This window comes from Telopea speciosissima, chromosome 6, assembly GCF_018873765.1.
Source record: "Telopea speciosissima isolate NSW1024214 ecotype Mountain lineage chromosome 6, Tspe_v1, whole genome shotgun sequence".
In the NCBI taxonomy this organism is placed as follows: domain Eukaryota; kingdom Viridiplantae; phylum Streptophyta; class Magnoliopsida; order Proteales; family Proteaceae; genus Telopea; species Telopea speciosissima.
The window spans coordinates 36,484,311-36,500,586 of NC_057921.1; the positions used below are offsets into that span (position 1 = coordinate 36,484,311).

Consider the following 16,276-nt stretch of genomic DNA (forward strand, 5'->3'; position numbering starts at 1 on the left):
CAACCCAGCAAACCGCGAGCACAATAAATACTGTAAGTTTCACAATGACCATGGCCATAACACGGACAAATGCAAGCACCTGAAAAGAGAGATAGAGGGCCTGGTCCAAAGAGGACATCTCAACCGATATGTCCGCCAAGGTGACCAAAGAACAGAACGGCCGAGAGGAGGCTGAGCCTAGAGGGAGAAGAGACAATCAGAGAGATGACCAAAGAAGAGACCGGAGGTGGGACAGAAATGAAAAGCCCCGGCAAACACGGAGCAACGTGAAGAGCGAGCCGACAATAATGCCCCAACTGGAGTAATCGCAATGATCAGTGAAGGATCTGTTTCTTGCTCGTCGGTGAACAGAAAGGCCAAAGCCCATATTCAAAGTGTAAACGCCACAAAGTGGCCGAGCAAAAAAGCAAAGGCATATCAAGTCGCCTCTTTTTCTGATCAAGATTTCGAGTGAATCCAAGAACCACACGACGACGTAGTCGTGGTGAAAATGATGATAGCAAATTTTGAGGTTATAAGAATTCTGGTAGACAGCGGCAGATCCGCTGACCTACTCTTTTATCACGCATACAAGAAGATGAATCTCGGCCCAGACAGATTGAAGCCAACCAACTCGCTGCTATATGGGTTCTCAGGAGCACCAGTTTGTATCGAAGGATCGATACAGCTACCAATGAAAGTAGGAGAAAAGCCATACCAATTTATGGTTCAAGACGAGCTACTAAGCATCATGTGGGATAACAGAACGACGAGCCGGTTTGCGACTGGTGAAAGTCCATTCATGCTCGCGTACGAGACTGAAGCCATGGTACCGATTGAGATAGGGGCCACATCACATAGAGTGCAAAATTTTGACGAGCTGACCAACGAGAGGAGGTTCTCAGAGCCAATTTGGATAAACTAGACGAGGTCAGGGAGAAAGCTCAACTCATAATAGCGGCGGACCAACAGAGAACAGCTTGGTACTAAAACTCAAGGGTTAAGGAAAAGAATTTCCAACCAGGCGGCCTCGTACTCAGAAAATTGGAGGTACCAAACCTTACTGACAGTGGGAAGCTATCACCGAACTGGGAAGGTCCCTACAGAGTCACCACAGCGGTCCGACCAGGTGCATACCACTTGGATACTCTGGAGGGCATGAAGATAGATAGGTCTTGGAAGAGAACCTCTGAAAGTACTATCAGTAGTGTCTAACTTCAGTATAGTTCAACTTTTAGTTCAGATGATTTCAACTTAATTCAGCTTTTAAGGCAGACGCGTGTTCAGTTCAATTCTTGCACATTGTACTTAATCCGAGCAAAATTCAATAAACTCGCAATTTTCTCGCCAAAGCAGTGTCAAATGTTTTTGAGTTCGTCTTAAAGTAAAGGTCGTAACTTAAGTATCTAAGCAAAGTTGCTCGGACCAAAGACCTCAAAGGTGTAGCTCGGTATTATAAGCCGACCTAAAAAGCCAGGGGCACCAAAGACCTCAAAGGTTTAGCTCAGTATCATAAGCCAACCTACAAAACCAGAGGCACCGAAGACCTCAAAGGTATAGCTCGGTATCATAAGCCGACCTACAAAGCCAGAGGCACTAAAGACCTTAGAGGTGTAGCTCGGTATTATAAGCCGACCTACAAAACCAGAGGTACTAAAGACCTCAAAGGTATAGCTCGGTAACATGAGCCGAACTACAAAACCAAGGGCACCAAAGACCTCAAAGGATCTCAAACAGAGCAAAATAAACCTAGGCTATAACAAGATCAAAAGGTCCCCCTTCCTTTTCTTCCTCTGCTCGGCTACTGGGGAAGGTTTCTTCGTGAACAGCGTCTTGACGATGCTGTCACGATTAAAGTCTATTGCCAAAAAGAAATTAAACACATCAACACGAGAAGGCTAGAAAGAAGGATATCCCTAATTAGGTCACTAAGGCTCACCACGGCTTAGCTCATTCTCGAACAAAACTTCATATTTTCTAACTGCTTCGACCAAACTGGATTGGGGTCTTCCACAATCAACCTAAAGGTCTCCTTGTCCTCCTCATCGAGGTCGGGTCTCTTGTTTCTACACTTGGTGTCCAGATCCAACCAGAGGAACTTGCATTTCCACTCATGAATGGAAGATGGCATCTTATCTAAAATCTTCACCTTGGTTGATTGATGGCAAAAATAAAACCACCCAAGATACGTTGGGTGACCGTTCAAGGTGAAATAATGAACAAAATGCCCAACAGAAGCAGCTCATTCTAACTTGAAACAGCGGAAGACAAAACCTAATACACATCTCCAAGCATTGGGAATGAGTTCCACTGGAGCAATTTTGTAATAACGTAGGAGACGACATATGAATTTAGGGATGGGAAAGCGGAATCCTGCTTTGAGGGCGTCCTCGTAGAGGCAAATCTCTCTTTCGTTCTCAGAACAGGCCCTCTCATCAGCAGTAGGAACCCTAAGCTCAACCGAACAAGGTATTTGTTATCTCTCCTAGAAGAACATGTGGAGCATGTTTATCTCAAGTGGATACCACTTCCCAGACCCTTTTCCTAAGATCGGGTCCCTCCTAACCACAACTTTTCCCTCACGCCCCTTCAAGGTTTTCAGCGGATCATGCCCTTCAACAGGAGGTGTAGTGGAAGCCTTGGGCTACCAGTGCTCCGAGAGGATGACGATTCATGGTCAAAAGCAGTAAGGAGACCGCAATGCGAACCCTCGGCAAAGGAGCCCTCACCAGTGCTACAACTAGGGGCAGACATTTCAAAAAAATAAGGAAAAAGATGAGACAGCTTACTGATGAAAATGGAGAAAAAAAAGTAGAATGCCAAGCAGAATCGCAGACTTCACTTTCCGATCAAGCTAGCTCACAATTGCAGAAGTAAACGTGAGGAATAATAATGTAAGACTAGGTTACTAGTCCCAAAAACCCACAAAATCCAAAATTAGAATAAACCAAAAATTAGAAAAATTAGGGTTTCAAACCAAACCAGCCATGTGATTGTAATCAAACTTGGATCGAGTGTAGTAGTAGGCAAGGGGAATTGTCAGCTCCAAATTTGATCCAATTTTGATGGTTGGATGTTGAGATATTAGAAATACCAAAATAGAAAGTCAAAGAAAATCCCATTACAGTGCTGAATTTAGACTCCAATGGAGATCAAGTATGGGTCTTGATGGTGAGAAGCCTTGCGGCAACTTTGGTTCAGTTTTGATAATCAGAAGTGAAGATGGAAGCATGGAACTAAATTTTTATATCTCGGTTTCACAGGTTTCTGAGACGAGTTGGCCAGGTACTTGAAAAAATCCATGGTTTCAACTGGTTTCGACCGAGATGTTGGTACTTTAGCAAGTTTCGACACCTATGCCCATCGAAACTTGGGGAAACTTGGCTCAAAACAAGTACAGATATTATGTATGCCAGAAACCAGGACGGGCACTTATTTATGCCTAACATCATTTAATACATTTACTTAAGATTCATAAATAAGCAAATACCCCCCATTTGAATCCAATAAAAATAGTTAAAAAATTAAATTCCTAAAGGATACAAAGTCAACCCCCCAGTTCAAGAACAAAAACTGGATTTTCGGAAGTAGATGAAATTTTCAACTTTCTAATGCTGGGGTTTTTCTCAAATCTATAAATTCCATAAATCTTAATATGGTAAAACATTGCTAAAAACCAAAAATGCGGTAAAATATTCATTTATTTTGATGTCTTAAAAATTATTTCCATTCAGAGCCATTTTGACAACATTCGCGCACACCAAATTAAGCAATCTTGGATTCGTTGGAAATGGCCCTTATGGGATGGGCCACACACGTGCTACAATGGCAATTACAATGCGAAGCAAGGCTGTAAGGCGGAGCGAATCCGGAAAGATTGCCTCAGTTCGGATTTTTCTCTGCAACTCGGGAACATGAAGTTGGAATTGCTAGTAATCGCGGATCAGCATGCTGCGGTGAATATGTACCCAGGCCCTGTACACACCGCCCGTCACACCCTGGGAATCAGTTTTGCTAGCTTTCAACAAATCCAAGATTGCTTAAATCTGATTTATAATGAAGGAGTTGTGTTCCGGTCAAAGTTAATTCGGTGTGCGTGAATGCTGTCAAAATGGCTCTGAATGGAAATAATTTTAAGACATCAAAACAAATGAATATTCTACCGCATTTTTAGTTTTTAGCAATGTTTTAGCGTATTAAGATTTATGGAATTTATAGATTTGAGCAAAAATCCCAGCATTATAAAGTTGAAGATTTCACCTACCGCCGAAAATCCAGTTTTTGTTCTTGAACTGGGGGGTTGACTTATTATCCTTTTGAAATTTGATTTTTTAACCATTTTTATAGGATTCAAATAGGGGGTATTTTCTTATTTACTTAAATGATATTAAGCATAAATAAGTGTCTGTCCTGGTTTCCAGCTAATGTCCAAGAACAATATACACTATCAAACTTGGGTCAAAAACCAAAAGTACCATTTTGAGTGTTTTTTGTGTGAAAATAGTTCAGGCATTATGTTTAGAATGTCAAAAACAGGTAGTATACAAAAAATCATATCAAAAAAAGAATTTCTGGGCCTCGAAACCACCAACTCAAGTCGGCGGGGAAAAAATCACTGGTTTCGACCAGGTTTCAACCATATCTCGGTTTCTGGCTGGTCGAAACCCGAGTTTTAGAACCTTGGATGGAAGGTGGGGAATGAAAAAAGAAGGTTAGTGATGTAGGCTAATCCAGCCAGCAGAACTAGACACGATTAGGGTTGAGTGAAGGGAGTGCTGGTGTGAGTTGAAGCTCCAAAACTCAGCAGGGTTTGGTGGAGGGATAAGGAGATATCAAACTCTGATGTTGCAGCAGAAGTCCAACTCCAGGAACAACAGCAGCCTTGCACTCGAATGGGAAAAACAGTAGCAGCAGCAGCCTTGGAGGTTGGTGTAGTTGTTGCCTTCAAAGGAACTCCAGTGCTTGAAGTATTCCAGCATCAGTAGCAGCTCCAGGGCATCTCAATTGGGATGGAGAGAATGGAGAAGAAGAGAATTAGAAGGTAGGGGGATAGATGTATTAGGCTCTCTCAGCCAGGCTCCTTCAGCCCTTCATGTCACTCACAATGGACAAGAGAGTTTTCATGCTTCAAAGCAAAATTTCATTCATCAACTAAATCGTGGGGAGCCTCTAAGAACTGTTACATATAAATAAAAAGGCATAACTTGCCTCTCAAGCTTTAACAAAATAGAAACTATTTGAAAACAGAAACTAACAAAATTAAATAACATGAAATAGAAACTAATATTTAGAAACATGAAAATAGAAAGGGTAAATATCATCCCTCTCCCCTCTAAGTATCCATAATATCAAACCCCTCTCCTGAGTTTTGAATAATGATAATGCCCTCCCCTACTTTTGAAAGATTCTATCAATTGTACCCTAATTGTTAAAAAACACCATTATGTGATGACGTGGCATTTACAAGTTTTCTAACACCCCATAATACCCTTAATGTAATTTTATTCCAATTTTGCCCTCTTCAACCCAAAAACCCCTTTTGCATCTTCTTACCCAAAACCCCTCTGCGTTTCTTCTTCTTCTTCAACCCCAAAAATCCCTCACCTCCTCTTGTGTCTGACTTTGCAATATCGACAGCATCCACCACTTCAGCACTACACCAACCCCTCCACCTCTCAGCATTCCAGTCCTCTCAGAGCACAAACTCATCAAGCGGATCTAGAGAGGTGTAATCGGAGAAATTCTGTTTTTGCGGGTCAATAGATTTCCTACCTTGCTCTCCAAGCATACATGGCCGCCCGACGATCTATTAAGAGTTGCAGCCAATAAAATCCCTAATAGGGGAGCTCAAACCTTCCTCGTCATCATTGCCAAATAATACCAAGTTGCTGGGTCTATGGATCCATGGAGGGATGGGAGGAGATCATGGATTTGAATTATAAGGGAAGAAAGTGCTGAAAACCATTTGAGTGACTTGTCTCTTAAACACAAAACATACCTTACCCTTGAGTAACTCGTCTCTTAAACACAATACATAGCTTACACAAAGCAGACCTTATAGATTCCTGTTTATGGCAAGACTGCAGAGTCTTAGAAACTTTAGATTCTGAAATCCTCTACCACAGGGTAATGGGTTTTAATTTGGAACCATTCCCAAATCACAAGTGGGAATAAACACCGTGCAAGAAGTCTAAATTGAAACTGACAAATATCCAAACTTTATTTGATGAATTCTCAATATCAATTCCAGCACTTACAATAGCAGAATAAAGTATTCTGTTTCCCTTTCGGCCCCCAAAAACAAAAATCCCCATTTTCTTGTCGCAGAAAAAAAAGAATCTCCTGCAAAATAGATACCCTGGATGTTAGAGATTGCGAAAGAGAGCACCCAGATATGGTCAAGAAGAACAGATTCGATCCTTGGGTGCCTCTCTTTAAATCTCTAATTACACAAAACTACCCTTGTAAGACCCAAAACCATGTAAGAAACGGAAAAAAAGAATAGCGTAACGAAGTCCCTGGCAGACCATCTTCGTACAACCTTAGACTCAACTCTAAGGCTCTTAGCCCTCCTGAGCGCATCCACTTCCATCAACAGATCGAATTCCACACCTTTCTTCTTCAGTTCTTGAACACATTTCGTCAAAAGCTTCCCATCTTCTTTCTCTCTCTCCAACAGCTTCTCCATGTGACCCTCGACATCTGTCTTGTATCGAACAGCCCAAATGATTGCCAAAGAACAGAAGAGAGAACAGAGCGATGGGATCTAAGATCTATGGCATCCTTCACCACAGGGCTCCCTGGATACTGCACTAAAGAGGAGGACAAGAGCCGTGGAGTGGAAGAGGAAGAAGAAGCAGTAGAATTGCTTCAGAAGCAATTCTTCTGAGAACTCTTCTTCTTCAGTCGATCCAGCAAAGATTGGAGCAAAGCAATAGTGTGATAGCAGAATGAAGAAGAGAGTCGAACGTAGAAACAACAATATTGGCTTCAGTGACGCGCCTGCACCAATATGGATACCGAGGACCCGCCATTGATGAACCAACAAGCTCGCGACAAAAGGGGTTTTTGGGGTTGAAGAAGAAGAAGAAACATTAAGGGTATTATGGGGTTTTAGAAAATTTGTAAATGTCACGTCATCACTTAATGGCACTTTTTAACTATTGGAGTACGGTTGATAGAATCTTTCAAAAGTAGGGGAGGGTATTATCATTATTCAAAACTCGGGGGAGGGGTTTGATATTATGGATACTTGGAGAGGAGGGGGGGATGATATTTACCCAAATAGAAACTAAATATAATCTTCTCAAGTGCAGCCGATCCTTTCCTTCTTGTCAAAACTGGAGTCTCATGTGGTCCCCACATAGATACTATCAGCCAGCAACTGTGTTGAAGAAAGACTAAGTGATATTGACTAAAATACCCCCACAATTCTCCTAAGAATATTCTCACCAAGCCAAAATAAGGGGCTGTGATACTGTTCACGTGAACAGTGTCTTGGCCTCTTTTTCTTCATGTTTTGTCCTACATAAAATAAACACGAAATCCCTCAAGACTGACGGACAAGCTCCCGCGACCTCTCGATCCCCAAAATGACCCTACAGTCCCCTAAACAGAGGACATGTGCATCCACTCTGGACTACCGAGAGAGGATCCGCATTAATTCTTGTTGTGACCTCTTGGATCCCCGAGAACGAATTGCTTTGGAAGAACTTTCCTTGACCTCGCAGGAGACCTACCATTTCCCAAGGTCCACGTGGCATCATCGCCAAATTTCTCCATCAAAAGGCTTTCAAAATATAGAATCTGACAGCTCAAAATCAAGCACGCTTGAGAGATTTCCAGAGATCCCGCCCGATAGAGGGCACGTGTGATGAGACATCTCGTCGAGTCCAGCTGAGATCAGCTGACCGGGGTAATCACAAAAGCCAAAACCCCGAGTCTTGACCTGAGCAACCCCCGAGCTGAGTTGACGACCAAAGGCAAAACGTCGGATCCCCAGAAACTAAGTTGTTGACCCGAAGAGAAAGGAGGAGCACTTTACTCCCTCGACTCAATTCAGAGCCAAAGGAGTAGGGGGGCACCTGATACACATAAATATCACCTACCAATAAATAGGCGGCAAGTCGCCAAGATATCTCATAGATTGCAAGACATGCTAGGCTGTCGCGATATATTGAGACTTTCCTTCTGGCACGTCAAGGTATCGCGCCATATTAGGACTTTACGTTTTGGGACTCTCAACGGTAATCTCCTTCCATATTAGACTCCTACAATGATACGACTTCCCTTCCTGGGTTACCTGCAAATATTGGACTCCAACACTGACCCTCAGGATTGCCTCGCCACTCCATCCTATAAATAAAAGGGTAAGCACCCAGGTAAGGGGATCGATCAATCTTTCACTCTCTTGCTCAAATTGCTCTGCTAATTCATATTGTTGCTCAGAGAACTGACTTAAGCATCGGAAGTCCGGTCCTCTCATATGCTCTTTGCTCTTGCAGAATAGCTCGTCCTGGCCTGCCAGGACGGTTTTCTACGGCAACAGTTCCCAAGAGAAAATTTCCATGTCCAATATAGCCATCAAACTATTCAAAGGAATACCAAAGCAGCACAATATGTGACTGAGACAAGGGAAGGTTTATTGAAAAGGTTCAACCACGAAAAATGAAAAATGAACCAGTGAGGAGGTGATACAATTAAGAAAAGGCATCAATAGAAACAAATTTAGACAAAAAAATGTCTCTGGTTCAGGTGATTGGAATGGCATGCAAGATTCTTTGTTAACAAACAGTACAGCCCTGAATAGAGAGAAATGGCAGATATGATTCATACAGCCTTACCTAAGTAGTTGGTATAAGTCTTAGTTGAGATGCCAAGGTAATTTCTTTGCTTCTTGAGATGTTTAAATACTCTAGTCAACAAAGGGATAGTTGATCAAAGAACTAATCGACCTCCGCAACCCTTCTCTAGTTAAGCTATTATTGTGTACGAGTCGATCTAATGGTTATTAATGCTGTGCCATAGTTGACAAATGGAACAGCTTCAACCATAGCCATACCTTTGCACAGAAGTGCCTTTAGCTCTACTTCAAAATTCAGCTACCAGAGCTACACAGTAGGTTGGGTACAGTTGCTAACTTGCTATGATTGTCTGCTTTCTTTTTCCTAGTGGAAAAATCCAAAACAACCATCAAAATTGCTTTGTGCCTCAAGAAGCGACAGTCCAAAATTTCTAAGTGGTGCTTGTTCTCATCTTAATAGGCAATTAGGATGGAGAATAGCCTAACTAGTCTTGATTTTAAGCTAGTCCAGCAAACAAATATGTTTAGATCAAAGGAACATGATACAGTCGAACTGCATGATTGGCCTAGGAAGACTTTATTTTGGACTATGGATGGGTTCTATGGGGCCTTGGGTTACTTGTTTATGGGATTAATTTTATAACGGACCTAAATTATAAGCCATAAGATGGGGGTGATGTCAGTACACATGATTAGTGTCTTAGAGGAGTTTGAGTTTGAGTAGGATACTTAATAATTAAAATACAACTACACTTCGATTTTTCGAATGTTCCTTGGTCTCTTCCGGCTATGCTCCAGTCGCCTCCGGCAGCCCTGCTAGCTGCCTGCCCCGCTGCCTCAATCGCTTCTCCACCCTCCCCTCCCCTCAACCCTGCACTCTCCATCCAAAAACCACCCATCATTTCTGCCCCCCCCCCCCTCTGCTCCTCTCCCCGTTTCACTCTCAAAACCTGCTTCAAACTCTCCTCCGCCTCCCCCCAACCCTGCTTCAACCTCCCCTTCACCTCCTCCCATCACTTGGAGCTCCCTCCTTTCCGGCAATCCCTCAGTCACATCTGACCGACACTCCCTGTTTTTTGTCCCTCCCACCATCGTCGATGACTCTAGGGTAGGCTTCTGTCCCAAGGGCCTGCTCGATGATGAGCTCTCCAAGTGGCACTGCTGCCTCGTGGGTCACTTTCTTGGCGCTCGTCCACTCCTCCACATTGTCAAATCCTCTCTTTAGAAACAATGGCGCTCAGCAGGAGCTGTCTTCACCTTACCTTCTCTTCAGCGGCATCTTCATCTTCAAGTTCTCCGACGACTCCGACATATCTCGCGCCTTGGAGGGTGGTCCTTGGCTGGTAGGCAAGAAACCGATATTCCTCCGGCAATGGGACCATCGCTCCTCTCTCAGCAAAATCGACCTCAAATCCATCCCTGTCTGGGTCAACCTGCCTAGACTCCCATTTCACTATTGGTGTGCTTTTGGTCTCAGTCTCGTTGGATCGACCATCGGCAACCCTCTCTTCTCCGACGAGCGCACGAAGAAAATGGATCGACTGTCCTTCGCTCGCATCTGTGTGGAAATATCTGCAGACGACCCTCCCCCCGAATTTGTCACCATCCAGGAAGAAGATGGCCACTGTTTCTCTCAAAGTGTGACTTACGAGTGGCACCCCCACTACTGCTCCATCTGCAAAACCTTCGGCCACCCCTCGAAGCTGTGTCTCCCGGCTCCTACTACCTCTGTTGATGGCCCAATGACTCCTCCATCTACCTCGCCCACCGTGACTGTTCCAACGGGTGATGTGGAGACCATTATCGTTGACTCTGAAACAGCGATTCTTACTGTTGAGGAGGTTGAAGCCCTTGAGGAAGACATTACTGCCGCTGAGATTGGTACCTTGGTGGAAGATGATGCTGATGCATCAGTTGACTCGATGGAAGGTAAATCTCTTTTGAAAGACGACGCTGCTGCCCGGGAGGTGGTTGCTCCGATGGAAGGTTCCCTGAAACTCTCTCGTGGCCGGAAAAAACACCGGAATCGCCATCGGAAAAACCTGTGTGGCTATGGCGAGGCTCCCAGTCATGGCGACTCGCCCGAGGCTCACCTACTCTCTAGATCTGAGGACGCTGACCACAACAGGTACATGGTACTTCGGTCTCTCAAGCTGGGCGATGATTGCGATGTTGCAGCCTCGAATGTCACTCTCGAGATCAGCCTGATCTACGACGATGACTTGCAGGCTCCCCCTGCAGTTACCTCTGCAAGCTCCCCTTCACCTTCGTCCTGCTCCCCTTCCACTTTTGGAAACCCAATTCAGATATCACCCTCTTTTAACCAAACCACTCCCTTCCCGAGGCCTCCCCCCAACTTTTCAACCCATCTATCCCCCTCACGTGACCCACTTATCCACTCACCCCCCTTTGTCCTACCTCTTAGCACCTCCTTGTCTGACCCGACCCACCAACCCGCCCTCTTAACCCACCCACCTCTCCTAACAAATGACTTAATCCCTTTTCCCCCTTGGCCGAACCACTTCAAGCCTGGTCCTGATCCTTCAACTGGTTCCACCTTGGCCCATTGCCCTTCATCCCTTCTCCCCCCCTCCCCCTCTTCTCCTCTGGTTTGCTTTCCCCCCTTGAGGGAGTATCGCCTTAGGCCCCGAAGCGTCCCCCCTGGGTCTCGCGTTAGCTCCACTGATGGCTAGTTGCCCCCTCCCCCCCTTTGACCATGATCCCTTGGACCATTTGGAATGTTCGTGGCCTCAATGCCCCGGCTAAACAAGCTGAGATTCGCGACCATATCAAATCCTCCAAATCCTCCCTTTGTTGTCTCCTTGAAACCAAAGTTATCGAACCCAACTCCTCCCACATCACCTACTCTCTTGCTCCCTCTTGGTCTTTCCTTTCCAACTACACTCATTCTCCAAATTGCCGCATTTGGGTCCTCTGGGATCCATCCAAATTCCATATCTCAGTCTCCTCTGCTTCCCCCCAATTCCTTCATCTTAGCATCTCTGACCACCTCCACAATCACCTCCTCTTCTTCACCATGGTCTATGCCTTTAACCGTCACCTGGATCGGCTCCCCCTTTGGGACGACATCCGCTCCATCGCTTTGTCTGTGGGTCCCACCCCTTGGGGCATGGGTGGCGACTTTAATGTTGTCCGCTTTAGCTAGGAAAAATTGGGTGGTTCCCCCATTGACCAACTAGCTGTTACTGCCTTCAATTCTTATCTTGAGGATACGGGCCTTAACGACCTTAGATGGTCGGGTGCTGATCTCTCTTGGCACAACAAGCGCTCTAGCCCTGACAGAGTTGCCTGTAAGCTTGACCGTGTCCTCGTAAATGACCATTGGCTCTCCTCCCTTCCTTCTTCCCATGCTGTCTTTAACCTCCCCGGCATCTCTGACCACTCCCCCATCTCCCTCTTTGTCCTCCCTTACTTATCCTTTGGTCCCAAACCCTTCAAGTTTTTCGACATGTGGTCCTCCCACACCGGATTCCTCCCTACTGTCCAAGCAGCTTGGGACATTCCTGTCCAATCCTTCTCCTCCCCTCTCCTTGCCTTCTCTAAGAAGCTCAAAAATATCAAAGCTGCCCTCAAGTCCTGGAATTCTACCACCTTTGGTAACATCTCCTCCCGTGTCTCCTCTTGCCGTGACACCCTCTCCTCCATCCAATCCCGTCTTCAGTCCGATCCCCTCAACTCCTCGCTTGCTGCGGAAGAATCCCTCGCTGCCTCTGAGCTTGCCTCCTCTCTCTCTCTGGAGGAAAGTTTCCTCAAACAAAAATCCCGGATTAAATGGCTCGAGCTTGGTGACTCGAACACTGCTTTCTTCCATCGTTCCTTCAAAGGCCGAACCAACTCCAACTCCATTCTCACCCTCACCACCTCTGATGGCTCGGTCCTCTCCTCTGTTGAAGCTATCAAATCTGAAGCTGTGTCCTACTTTTCTGGTATCTTCTGCCCCCCCCTCCACCACCCAAGCCCCCATTCCGGATGACCTTATCAATAAATTCGTTCCTCCTCACCTCTTCAACTCCCTCTGCTCCATACCCTCTGACTCTGAGATTGTCACCGCTGTTTGCTCTCACAAGGCTAGCAAAGCTCCAGGCCCTGATGGTTTTAGTATGAGGTTCTTCTCCTCTTGCTAGGACATCATCGATGCTGAGCTCATTGGTGCCATCAAGAGCTTTTTCTTTAACCCCCACCAGATCCAAAACATAAACCACACCTTTCTCTGTCTCATCCCAAAATCCCCAGGAGCCTCTTCCTTGCCTGACTTCAGGCCCATCTCCCTCTGCAACCTCCTCTACAAGTTCATTGCCAAAATTCTTGCCAACAGACTCCAGCTCGTCATTGACTCCCTTGTCAGCTCTAATCAGTCAGCCTTTATCTCTGGGAGAAGCATTTCGGATAACATTATCCTCTGCCAGGAAATTGTTCGAGGCTTCCACCGGAAATCCATCTCTCCCTCAACCCTCTTGAAGATAGACATCCACAAAGCCTTTGACTCCATCCGTTGCGACTACATCTCCCAAGTCCTCCTTAAGATGTCATTCCCGCCCACTTTTGTCAATTGGATCCACTTTTGCATCTCCACCCCTCGCTTCTCCGTTCTCCTCAATGGCAGCCCTGCGGGCTTCTTTAACTCCTCTGCTGGTATTCGTCAGGGCTGCCCCCTCTCCCCCTTCCTTTTTTGCCTTTCCCTTGAGGTCCTCTCTCGAAGCATCCAATCCAAAACTGATCTCCTCCTCATCTCCCCCATCCCCAAATGTAAACCCACCAACCTGACCCACCTTGCCTTCGCTGATGATCTCATGATCTTCTCCAAGGCTGACTCCCTCTCCCTTGAGTCCATCATGTCTTCCCTCCACCTCTTCCAGGGTCTCTCCGGTCTTCGCATTAACCTCCTTAAATCCCAAATCTTCCTTGTTGGGATCCCTGATACTACCAAAGTCTCCCTCTCCACCATCACAGGCTTTTCTCTTGGCACCTTACCCGTCCGCTACCTTGGCCTCCCCCTCATCCCTGCCAGACTTTCAGCCCACCATTGCCATCCCATCCTTAACCTCCTCCGCAAGAGGCTGCAACTCTGGAAGGCCAAGCTTTTATCCTATGCAGGTCGCCTTGAGCTCATCAGATCGGTTCTTCAGTTGTGCTACATCTATTGGAGCGGTGTTTTTGGCCTCCCTAAGGCTACCATCAAGGCAGCCGAGTCTATTATGTGTGGTTTCCTTTGGAAAGGTGTGGATTCAGCTAGGTTTCTCCACCCCAAAAGCTGGTCCTCCATTTGCTGCCCTAAATCTGAAGGCGGTCTTGGTCTCAGAAGGATTAAAGATGTGAACATTGCAGGTTCTCTCAAGCTGATCTGGAAGCTTCTCACCAACAAATCCAGCATCTGGACCTCCTGGGTGTATGCTGGGCTTCTTCGTAGTGACTCTATCTGGACTGTCAGCTCTACTACAGACTCCTCCTGGATTTGGCGCAGAATCCTCCAAGTAAGGCACATAACCATGGGAGCTATATCTTACAGGATTGATGATGGGCTGCACACCTCCCTTTGGCTTGACAATTGGCATCCCTCAGGTGTCCTTGCTTCCATTGTCAACCCCCGTGTCATATATGCCTCCGGTCTAGACAGATCTTCCCTTGTGGCTTCCATCATCACCAGAGGCTCTTGGTCCCCTCCCCTCTCCCCTCCTCCCCTTGCAGACATCTGGAGATCCCTCCCCCCTATCCCCCCTGGTCATTGTGGTAGAGGTGATGCAATCACCTGGCTCCCCTCTGCCTCTGGCAGGTTCAGCTCCCACTCCGCTTGGGACATGGTCAGACATAGAGGGACCCTCAGACCTTGGCACAAAGTGGTTTGGTTTAGAGGGCACATCCCTCGTCAGAGCTTCACCGCTTGGCGCGCCCTATCAAACTGCCTCCCTACCCAGGACTTCCTCTTGCATCGCAATATGCAAGTCTCCTTCAACTGCTGTCTTTGTTCGAATGGGCATGAAGATGTGGAGCACCTGTTCTTCTCTTGCCCCTTTGCTGCCTCCATCTGGAGCCGTGTCCTTCGCCTCTGTTGGCCTGCCCGGAGATCTCCTCTGCCCCTATCCAAAGAATGGGTTTGGATCGATATGACATTTGGTGGGAAATCGATCTGCGATACGATTGGGAAGCTTGTTTTTTGTGCCACTATCTCCCACATTTGGATGGAGAGAAACCTAAGAAGATGGACATCCAACTCCCGTTCTTTCGACAAGATTTGGAAAGCCATCTTCTTTGATGTTTCATCTAAAGTTAGCTCCCTCCCCCCCTCTGGTGTAAAGGATACCCCAAGGAACAGGCTTATTGTTGTCTCCTGGGGTCTTCCTACCTCCATTTTGCGCTCTAGCTAGCCTCTAGCTTCTTTGTTGTTGGCCCTAGGGCTTGTATATTCCTCTTCTTTCTCCGTAATTTATATTTTTATTCATCCAAAAAAAAAATAATAATTAAAATAGAGTCCAGGTTTGAGTTTATGTTTTGAGTATTAGAAACTGAGATCTTTAAGAGTTTTGGCACTGCTTTCTTGTGCAAACATGGGTGAAGACTCTTCTTCTAGCCAACTGCATTCTTCTTCTAGTTCTGATCTTCACCGCATTCAGGTGCATATTTCTCCTTAATTCTTCTTCTTCTCTTCTAGATTCTCTAATATCTTCTTTCTTCTCTTATATTGAATATCAAACTCATTAATCTGCCGGAGACATTGTTTCCAGTCTGCAAATCTGACTTCTGAAATTTGTTTACATCATAGTTAACCAATTTCTGAAATCTAATCATAAATATCTACCATATCTTCTCAGTTCTTGAATTTAACTTGAAATATAAACTGCCACTAAAACACTAAAGCTGCCTGGAACCTTATAAGGCCCAGAGGCACCTTGACCCCTTGGAGGAAGCTCGTTTGGTTCAAGCATCATATCCCCCGCCACTGCTTCACCGTCTGGCGTGTCTTCTCGAACTGCCTCCCAATGCAGTCTTTTCTCCGTCTCTGCCAGATCCCAGTCACTCCTATGTGCTGCCTCTGCTGGAATGCTTTGGAAGATCAGGATCACCTTTTCTTTGCCTGCCCGCTTTCTGCTTCTATTTGGAAAGGCATCCTTGCAAAATGTTGGCCTCATTCGCCGAGAATCCTTCCCTTCTCAAGGGAATGGATCTGGGTGGACATGAACTTTGGTGGTCCCTCTCTTTGTGACACAATTGGGAAATTGGCCTTTTGTGCTACCATCAATCATATTTGGATGGAGCGAAATATTAGGAAATGGACCTCCAACTCTAGACCACTTCGTCAGATTTGGAACTCCATCTCCTTTGACATCAAAGCCAAGCTCTCTTCTACTGCCCTATGTTGTAATGACACCCCAAGGAACAGGCACATTGATGCTTCCTGGGGTCTCCCCTCCCCCTCCTCCTTCTAGCCCCCAGCCTCCCCTGTTTGAGGTTGGGTTTGCTTGAGCATCTGTGTATTTC

General features: G+C 45.8%; 1 protein-coding gene across 1 annotated transcript in view; it reads right to left on the reverse strand.

Annotated features, from left to right (window-relative positions):
* LOC122665691 (transcription initiation factor IIE subunit alpha-like) overlaps positions 1 to 16,276 on the reverse strand; it is a 60,159-nt gene that overhangs the window by 11,530 nt on the left and 32,353 nt on the right. The window lies entirely within an intron of this gene.